Source organism: Pleuronectes platessa, chromosome 8, assembly GCF_947347685.1.
Source record: "Pleuronectes platessa chromosome 8, fPlePla1.1, whole genome shotgun sequence".
NCBI lineage: Eukaryota > Metazoa > Chordata > Actinopteri > Pleuronectiformes > Pleuronectidae > Pleuronectes > Pleuronectes platessa.
In genome coordinates this window covers 1,481,266-1,491,716 of record NC_070633.1, presented here as the reverse complement: position 1 = coordinate 1,491,716, position 10,451 = coordinate 1,481,266, and the positions used below count along the sequence as shown (strand labels likewise).

The 10,451-nt window shown below is 39.8% G+C and overlaps 1 long non-coding RNA gene across 1 annotated transcript; it reads left to right on the top strand.

The window, feature by feature from the left end:
* Positions 1–345: 345 nt before the first annotated feature.
* On the top strand, positions 346–8,680 carry LOC128446047 (uncharacterized). Its single transcript, XR_008339543.1, has 2 exons — positions 346–682; positions 1,689–8,680. It is a non-coding gene; the product is annotated as an uncharacterized LOC128446047 (long non-coding RNA).
* Positions 8,681–10,451: the final 1,771 nt, after the last annotated feature.

The window sequence follows — 10,451 nt, the reverse complement described above, 5'->3', positions numbered from 1 at the left end:
TTTGAATTAAAATCAATTAAATCCCAATTAGGCATGTCTTGACAAGGTGAGTGTTTAAGCTGTAAAAGTTCCTGTAGAGTTCACAGACACACACACACACACACACACACACACACACACACACACACATACACACACATGCACACACTCCGAACTCTGGCATCTCATTTATTCATTTTAACTTTTGATCCGTATGTCTTTTCTGTCCCTCCATCTTTCACAGACTCCACAGGTCACTGGTTAAGGCTTCTTGGTTTCTCTGACATTGGCCAATCAGTCCTGTTTGGAGGAGGAGGCATTCTCTGGTGTGAAGCCCTCCCTCCATTGACCATACAAGGTAACAGAGGAATGCATGGCTTGGCGGTCCATCTGCTTCATAAGAAAGACACAGACAAAGACCAGAGGATGTCCCACACTGACGAGCAACCTTATTTTAGTGTGATCTGAACTTTTGCTAGCTGTGAAGAAAGGTTGAAACGAAATTTAGAGAACTTAGCTAGATACCCATATAACACTGTTGTAGAAGTAGCCCCAAGGCGGACAAACAAGTCAAGCAGCAGCTGATTGATTTCACCCAGGAAAACCAAGTAAGCAGCCTGTGGCGATGACAAGAAAGAGATGTCCAGGGGTGAAGCAGCTCTGAGCAGCACCTCAGCTGACCTGGAGCAGAGGACTTAATAAGGTATGAGATTCGCAGATTACTCTTTTTTTTTCAGGTTCATCATAAAAGTCACTGCAGCATAACAATATTAATCTTGTTTCACAAGAGTAAAATTAGACTTGTTTTTCCCTGAAGGTTCTCCACACTGAGTTTGGTGTCAATCCAAAGCAGTGGTTCCAGAGTGCACTGTGTTCAGGGATGGCAATGTAGGGGTTTGGACAATATCCAAATACTAGGTCAATGTCTCAAGCCTTTGCTACAGTTCAGTTGTATTAACCAGCCAACCAAGGGCACTAGCCAATACCCGTGGACATGTTTATGTTAGCACCAAAATAAATATTTTTTGTGATATGATTTCATGTAATGTCTCAGATTAGATATACTGTATACATACATATTATATTAGCTTTTTTCATACAGCCATGATTCAGCAAGGCTAAAAGCGGACATTCTTCAACAGTTTTTATTAAATCATCTTACACAGTGTGATATATAGTGACACTGTATGTTGTCACAATGAATAGGGGGGTTGTAGGGGCTGATTTAAGTCGGCATATGTACTGACATAATTCAGTACAGTTAAGTTTTAAGTAAGTACATGTTTTGTAGATTCAGTGCAAGCCAAACAGATAAGGAGGGCAACAAAGTCAGAAAGTAAAATTCAAAAACTAAAAGGTTAACTAAATACCATTCACCGAGCCACCCCTTTAGTATTTGAAAGCAACTGAACTGATCATAAACAGACACAATTTACAATCTGTGCAAGGTGAGGTAGGGTGGGGTAGGTTTGGTTTTATGCTTTCCCTAAGTACAAAGCAAAAATCTGTTCCGAAACCCTCCTGCAGTATGGCTGACATTGGTGTCACACAATGTTTCATCTCAAACAGGAGGCCAACATTTATAACAGGTACTATAGACAACAGTTTCTATATATAACATAATTAGAAAGAATAGGAAACAACTGCTAGTCATATACACACACATAGAATATAAACCGAAGCTTACTTAACTCCATCTGTTCCCACAGAGCCCTAGCTGTGCCAGTTCATCCTCCAACAGAGGGACAGTAATCAGAAGGTGTGGAAGAAACAGACCTGGCAAGAGCAACACACACACGCACACACACACATATACATAATGGTCCTTTTACAAATGTACACACTGTGACCCATGATGGGTGGCTGTGGCTGAGGGGTAGAGTGGTCGTCCTCCAACCTGAAGGTCGGCGGTTCGATCCCCAGTCTGAACCATCTGCATGCCAAAGTGTCCTTGGGCAAGATGCTGAACCCCGAATGGCCCCCCATAGAATAACAAAAAGTGCTGCAAGTAGATGCACTGTATGAATGTGTGTGTGAAAGGGTGAATGTGAAACTGTAATGTAAAGTGCTTTGAGTGGTCATCAAGACTAGAAAAGCGCTATATAAATATAAATCCATAATGAATTCCGAGCCTCTTTCCCCAACCTTGTTACCTGACCCTGAAACCAGGTATCAACCTTCAGACATTTAGGTAATAATGCAAAAGCAGATATGCACTCAACACAATGTTTTAAAACTGAAATAGGTACTTTACAAAGAAAACAAGATATGCCAACGCTGTTAATTGGAATAGGACTGTACAGCAAGTTGGGTGAATTTTTGTAGTTTCTCCCCAGACTTTTGCTGGAAACAGCTCTGTAAATTGTGGCTTTCAACCAGCTGGGACTATGCATTCGGATCTTACTTTTTCCTCCAAAATGAGTTTGCACTGAGAGGATACCTGGAATGTTAAGGGTTAATGGTGATGTAAAGGGACTGCATTGCATATTTTAGAAGTCTAGCTTCCAAAAGTCCAGTGACTAAAACACGTGTTGTAACACCCCAGCTGTCAGGTGCTGCTGTCCTGCTGATGACTGGGAAGAACATGAGAAATTGCAGAGGGAGGAGAGGAGGAAATGCTCTATTTATTTACTGAGTAGTCAGGGCACTGAGTTAGGAAGACTTTCACATAACCTACCCATATATAATCAACACCAGTCCTCCCCTGGGACCAAGAGACCATCCATGATTCCCAGGGTCAGTTTCACATGGGAGAAGGGGGGGAGCAAGAGGAGTTAAGACATAGCCCATGGAAGACTTCATGAAAATACCCCGGACTCAGAAGATGTAAACAACCCCCAACCAGTTCAACTCTTATAACCACACAAAGCACTTTAAACCAAAGTTTTACCATTCATACAGTGCTTTTATGTGCAGCACTTTCTCTATTGTACATCATTCATACACTGCTGGCACAGCTGTCAGGGGCAATTTATGGTTAAGTATCTTGACCGAGGACCCTTCAGAATGTGAAATGTGGGAATATGGGGATCAAACCGCCAACTTTCTTGTCAGGGGACAACCTGCTCCATCTCCTAAGCCACAGCCGCCCCCTACTTGACCCATTCATTAGGGATTATGCTCCACATATCTTTCCTTTTCAGCAAGTGTATATTTCTCATCATTGTCTTGTTAAAACACTGAACCATCATAACAGCCATAACTTCCTATGCCCCTGGACTCCCACCAAAAATCCTCTCTAAGTTCCTTACAGCACCCCCTCATTACAGCCTTAATGTTCTGCGCTGCACTCCACTATGACAGGGTACTGTAGCTACTCTGATCAAGCACCAGTGGTTGACTCCCTGTTCAGCATTGCCATTTTTGGTAACTGATTTTAAGCCCCTCTTTCCAGTGACTTTTATGTGTCGTACAATGACTGTTTCTCTGTCTTTGTGTACGAAACTTTGACAACACCACTTACTAAGTCACTGCACTATTAAATCTTTTTATACATACATATATATTCATACATACATTTTTTACATATATGAGATTGTTTGTGTGTGTGTGTGTGTGTGTGTGTGTGTGTGTGTGTGTGGTGTGTGTGTGTGTGTGTGTGTGTGTGTGTGTGTGGGTGAGTGTGTGTGTGTGAGTGTAGTTTGACCGACAGATGGATACAAATTGAGAAAGGGCTTCCTGTGTGTGTTTTACAGAGCCAAGGAGAAACAGAAATATGACCATATTAGGCAATGTTTGGCTAAACAACAGAGATGGCTCTGACTGTTATCACAGCCTGTCTTAACAGACACACACACATGCACGCACGCACACACACACACACACACACACAATCTCACATATATACAAAGTAAAAAAAGACTTACTAGTGCTGTGATTTTTATGGCGTTACAGTTTCTGTGTAATCTGTTCTGGAACCCTGCGCAGAAAGAGGTAGGGTGCAAGTAGATTCGGTTTTGTGCTCTCCTTAAATGGTAAATAACGTGTAAATCTGATGTTAAACCCTCCTGTGGTATGGCTGACATTTGTCTCACACAATTTTCCATCTTAAGCCAGCATAGATGACAGGGACCATAGACAAAATTCTCTACACATAGCAGGCTTAGAAAGAATAGTAAACAACTGCTAGATTTATACATACACATAGAATATACACACAAGCTCACTTAACTGCATCTGTTCCCTCAGAGCGCTGCCTATGTGTGCTCATGCCTAGAAACAGAGAAACGAGAATCAGGTGGTGTGAACAAAACAGATCATGTAAGAGCAATACACCCACAAACACAGACACATCGGCGTAATGCATTCCATAGCCGCTTACCCTCCCCTAAACACTTATTTAAGCCCTATGAGACAAATTGTGAGTTGTGGATATGGGCCGATATGATGATTGATTGATTGATAACTAAATGCCTAACCCTAACACATACTTATAATGATACTTTCAGCCCCATCGTCTGTTTTGACACTAGTGTGAAACATGCTGGTGCTTAACAGAGTTTTGCGAGTGGAGCCTGAGTGTCCCTCAAACCGCACACAGCTCAGCTCCACAGTTAAGCCATAATCTACATCTGAGGATCATCTCTGGGACCAGAGTGAACCAACAAGAAAACTTTGATTCTCATTTCAAATTTAGCTAAAACATACAAAACAACAGAGAGCTTCACAACTTGGATAATTATTGTCCTAGTATTCGATTTCCATTGCACTAACTTAATTTAATTAAATTAATTTTACTGAGAATTTTTTCCTTTTTACAGTATACCTGGCATGCAATTTAAAACCATCCGAACCTGGGTAGGGGCTCTTTTAAAATGGGAATAAAGTGGTTGGTCTTTAGTTTTTTTTGTTCTATTAGTTTTATTTATTTATTTTTGCATGTTGCTGTAGCAGAGTATAGCCAATGTCACTCTCATGTTGTGCTATGTTTTTAGGTTCAGGATGCAAATGTAACATATTTTAAAAACAGAATGTAAATGTGTAAAATGGAGTGTAAATGATTGATAATGGTTGGTATGATGTATTCATGGAATGGCCACACAGATAGGCTGCTGCAGGACCTGTCACAAAATTATCTCTATAAAGATAAATGTATAGATTACATGAAGGCTCTCCATATTAAGATGGAACATGACGAATCAGTTGCCAATAAGAAGGTCCACTCATAGTAAAATGTGTCTTATGTTGTCCTTAAATTAAATTGCAACAGGTCCTGTTATCACCTAGGAAGAAAACCTCTCTAGAGTAAAAATAGAAAGCAGCCAAAGTGTCTTTCGGAGAGATCTTTCTGTGACTGAATATGTAACATTTGTAATTCCAAGGGGTTGAGCAGAGTGAACAGGAGTGGCCAATGCCTGGATAAGAAGAGGCTAGAGGAATTGGTAAGTATGTCATCCTGATTACAGTGCAATACTTCTCGACTCTCTCAGACACTCACACGGATAAACTATCCTTGCAACATGGAGATGATGATCGTAAGTTTGAAGCTTGGTGTCATGTATGCATACACACACACACACACACACACACACAGGAAGGCGTTGAGAAAAGACTTGACGTGGGTCTGTGGTTTTGTGAGAGAGAGAGAGAGAGAGAGAGAGAGAGAGAGAGAGAGAGAGAGAGAGAGAGAGAGAGAGAGAGAGAGAGAGAGAGAGAGATGGTCTTTCTTCTTAATATGGACTTGTTTGGCCCAGAGCAGAGGGAAAAGGGCTAAATAAAGGGCGCCCTCCTCCTCTGCTGCCTCCCCACTGTGACTAGAAAAGGGAATGTATTTAGCCAGAAGGGTAGGGGGTGGTGGGGGTGACAAACTATCAGTGGGAGCAATCACATCCTGGAGGAGGGAATGTTTATCCAAAGCAGCAATCCCTTTTTCCATGTTCCCAGAAATGAAAGACCATATATGGGCAGACTGGGAGTTTCCAGCTGAACAGAGTCCGAGCATTCTCTTTCTGCTCCTGTCTTTATAGGACTCTCATAGTGTTGGGAAAGGGATTTCAAATAGAACATCTGTACATTTGATATGAATCCAAAGTAGATGCCACTTATATTCCAATTTCCTATACTGAGACCTGTGAAAGCGATTTGCACCACTTCTTCTTTTCAGTCTCCAAGGTCCAGAGTCTTTCAACAATTAGGTCTTTAAATACTGAGTAACAAAACATCACGTATAAGCTGCTGTTATATCCCACAAACAAATGCGAGCCAATCAACCTAAAAACTGACAGATAAGAGCTGTGGATGGTGGGCTAAAGCTAGAACTGTTCTAAGCCACCACACAATACCAACAGTAGGAATACACAATGTTTGGTTACGTTATGTATACAGTGCATGGACTCATCTATCTAAGCTGCAATAGTGTATGCGGGTGGCTCAACGAGCTGAATCATTTAGACAAACCAAACAGGCCGAGTTTTAATTATCCTCCTACAGCTTGTAGTGTGAAGCAATATGGACCAATGGGATTGACTAATCAGCCGATTTAGAATCTTTGGGGCTGTGATTTTAAATATATCTCAGTCCAATAATGCCCTTTTGGATGGGATTATCAAATTATAAAATTGTCAGACTGACAACAATGAGCTGTAGCAGCACTACCTCCACCTCACTCATAAGCACCTCGATTTTGGTGTTGGAAAAGTTGGTCTTCTCGCTTGTTGATGCCATGATTCACCATAATAAATCATTGAGGAGCTTTGGTTTGACAATTTATGTTGAATGTGGGAGTGTAGAGGGCAGGATATGTATCCTTTTTTCCAGGAGGACTGGGATTTTGAAACCGAACATTGCCTTCAGTCGTGCATCTGCAAAGTTTTTTAAATCTTATGATTTATTTGGGTACGCCATTTTTGGCTATTGTGCCCATGTTCATTTTAAATTTGAATCCTATGCAATGTTATATAAGTGAGTTCCCTAATGATGTTACAATTATAGAGGAAGATAAATACCCATCTTCTACATCATATTCTTACCACAATTAAATCCAGTGTCATACAGATAAAAATAATTCAATGAAAACTCAGTCAATAGGAAATCACCGGTAGAATGTTTCACTTAATTACACCAAAATGACAGCCCATGTGCAGCACATGGAATTATTAAACCGTCTCAGCTCACTAAATTTACGTTGTCTGCTATTTCCATTTTTTCTTCTTCTATCAGTAGACGTCCTTCTCTTCCCTATGGCCCATGGTGCAGTGCTGCATCTCTGGTCAGTTGGTAGTCTGAGATGAAGCACTGTAGCTCGGGACGGAGGACAGAAATATCAATCTGAGCATGTCCACAGTCATGTAACAGCATCAATCAGCAGGTAAATGGTACATGGACACTATTTATATAGTGCTTAGTCTTATCGACCACCAGTGCTTAACACTACCATCCACATTCACCCATTCACATTCATACAGAACTAATATATGCTGTGCATAAGTACCAGATATGTGGTTTTCTTGTGTTAGGGATTATGATGTGAAATTATATGATGATGCCAGTCGAGGATGATGTACGCCCACGTCTGTTTCTGCTAGAGGTTTGTTCCAGTTATTGGGGGAGTTTCTCTATAATATTTAAGGTCTCAACCTTACTATACGTGTGCTATGAAATGATGTATGTTATGATTTGGCACCATACAAATTGAATTGAATATAATATGTTTCTATTAACATTGTAGAATTTTTTTTTATCATAAAATGTGGACTTTGTGAAAATAGCCAAGAGTCAGCATTATATATTTAGGTATAACTTTCCAAAATGTGGAAATCCAATTTAGCACTTTGCTTGTCTTTGTAAGTCTTTATAGCCTCATAAAGATATATCAACCAGGCACCCCTTATTCTATTAGATTATTCTATTCTATCATCCAATTCTGTAATTGTCCATTGCAGTGAAAAGCCTTAAATTACAGTTTGTGAATCCTTTCAGATTAATTAATTTTACAACATGTAATCGATATTAGTTTAAATTGTAATTGGATTTAGATAGCTCTTTTCTAGACTTGAAGATCACTTTTTTGCAGTTTGGCCCATTTACACACATTCATAAAGTGCATCTATGTTCAGCACGGTCTCTAATACGCAACACTCACACACTGTCAGCACAACTGTCAGGAGCAATTTGGGGCTCAGTATATTGCTCGACGACACTTCAGCACACGGATTGGAGGAAACTAGAAACAAGCTACCAACCTTTTTGTTAATGGACGACCCGCTCACCTTCTGAGCTACAGCCACCTTAATAAAATGCGGAAACCATTTTTGAAGAGGCACTTTCAGAAGAAGGAAAGAAAAGCACAGATGTGGTCGTTTCTAATCAACAGCTGCAGTGCTGCATGTGAAGAATGGAACCATTGCTGTTGGTGTCTGGAAAATAATGGATCAAATCAAAAGATTTATCTCCTCTCTCCTGGGGTCCAGTTTTCCCAGGAATCCCTTGACCTATCAGAAAGGGGGATTCCTGGAAATACTGTTCTTGGGGGTTGGGCTTATCAGCAATTCCATGGGCCATATGATACAGCATGATCTTGTTTGGTGCTTGTGACAATGCTAGGGCTAGAGTTGGTGTTAGAGAAACAAAAATCATTCTTTCAGTAACATGTGATTCTCCGGTTGTCCTTACTGAGGGGCTGCAATGTAAGCAGCCAGCGCACAATATGTCATTTAAAAAATGAATACTGCTTATTGATCAATAAACTGTCAAAACAAAGAAATATTTGAATATACTGGCTTTTATTTTATTTTATTTTTTTAATTTACATTTTTTTTTGGGGGGGGGGTTGCCTCTATTGTGGATAGGAGAGTGAGCTAGCTGTGTGAGGAGCAGATAGTGTGTGTGGGGGAGGAGATTCAGCAAAGGGCCGCTGCGGATGTGGCATATCTTCAATGGGGTGGCAGCTCAACCAGGTGAGCTTTATGCTGCACCAAATATTTTGTCATTCATTGTATTTGAATTCTGCACTTTGGGATTAGAGTACAGTAGTAAAAAATATTTAAACTATCCATTTTTGTCATTTTCATTCTGACCTCTTCAAGACGAAATCTATACTATATCAATTGAGCAGGATTAATTTGTTTATAAATAATGTCATCTATAATAAAATGTAATGGTAAATGGTTTTGTATTTATATAGCGCTTTTCTAGTCTTGACGACCACTCAAAGCTCTTTGCAGTACATTTATACATTCACCCATTCACACACAAACAAAAAAACAATCAAAAACCTTAACCTTGTTGTAATTGGAAGTTTGGCAGGGAGCCTGTGTCCATCAGGTATTTCAGGGTCAACTTCGGGTTGTTAATGTAATTAATGTAGGAGCAAAAATTTTTTAGTTTTCAAATTGATGTGAATATGCAAACAAGGGAAAAAATGAGTCCACAGCCCAGGTCAAAATTTTAATGTGAACAATTAAAAAAAAAATAGAAATAAAACAAAATAGATCAGAAAGCAGATCAAAAGTGTCAAGTAAATTAAATCAGTCCACAAGTGATACATAGGCAAAACAAGGTGACCAGTCCGAAGCAATGTTCTCCTCCAGAATGCCAGCTGGAGTCATAGGCTAGATAAAAAGATAAAGTTACAGCATGTTATGTCTTTAACTGCGCTCATGTGTGAGTAGAATGATTCTATATTGAAAGTTGCTGGGTCAAATTACCCCAGAAAGTAAAAATAAAGTTATGACTTACCAAAATCAGATGAGATTACATAAACTAGATCAAATGAAGCCTTATGCTCCCAGACCGACAAATATCTGTGATAAAATGTTACTGATAAATGCTTATAATTTAATGCCTACAAGATTAACGTGGTAAATAGGAAGTAAAGTATGATGTATATGTGCTGACATTCCTGTAGTGACTGAGTATTGTTTTGAGGAATTTACTACACTTACGTAATGTTTACGTGGATTGTTCTACAATTAAATATTATTTAAGTGCTTTTACTTCAAAATGCTGTGTGCTATTTAATCTGATACTTGAAGTTTGTTAGTAATTCAAATCAAATCAAATCAAATCAGAGTTTATTGTCACATGAACCAAATAACTATGCGTCATCAGAGCAGTGAAATTCTTATGACCTGGCAAGCAACATCTACGCAGTAGATGGGCAATACAAGATAAAAAAATAACATATAAAATATATCATATAACATAGTAACATATAACATATAATCATCATTTTGTTAAGTAATTTTGATCAGTCAAGTAATATGAACTACCCTTCTGTATTGACTGTACGACCCGACACAAAAGAGCAGGGGTGTCAAACATCCGGCCCGCGGGCCGGAAACCGTCCGCCAGGGGGTCCAGCTCGGCCCGCCGGATGCACCGCATGCTCTAAATTCAAAAATTGAAATAAAAAAAAATATTAATTTGTCAATCATCATCGTATCAGGCCAGCATGAAATACCAGGAGCGGAAATGTGTGTGTGTGTCTCCAGACAGCACACACACACAGGCCCCGGGGCTCCGCCCCCACTCAC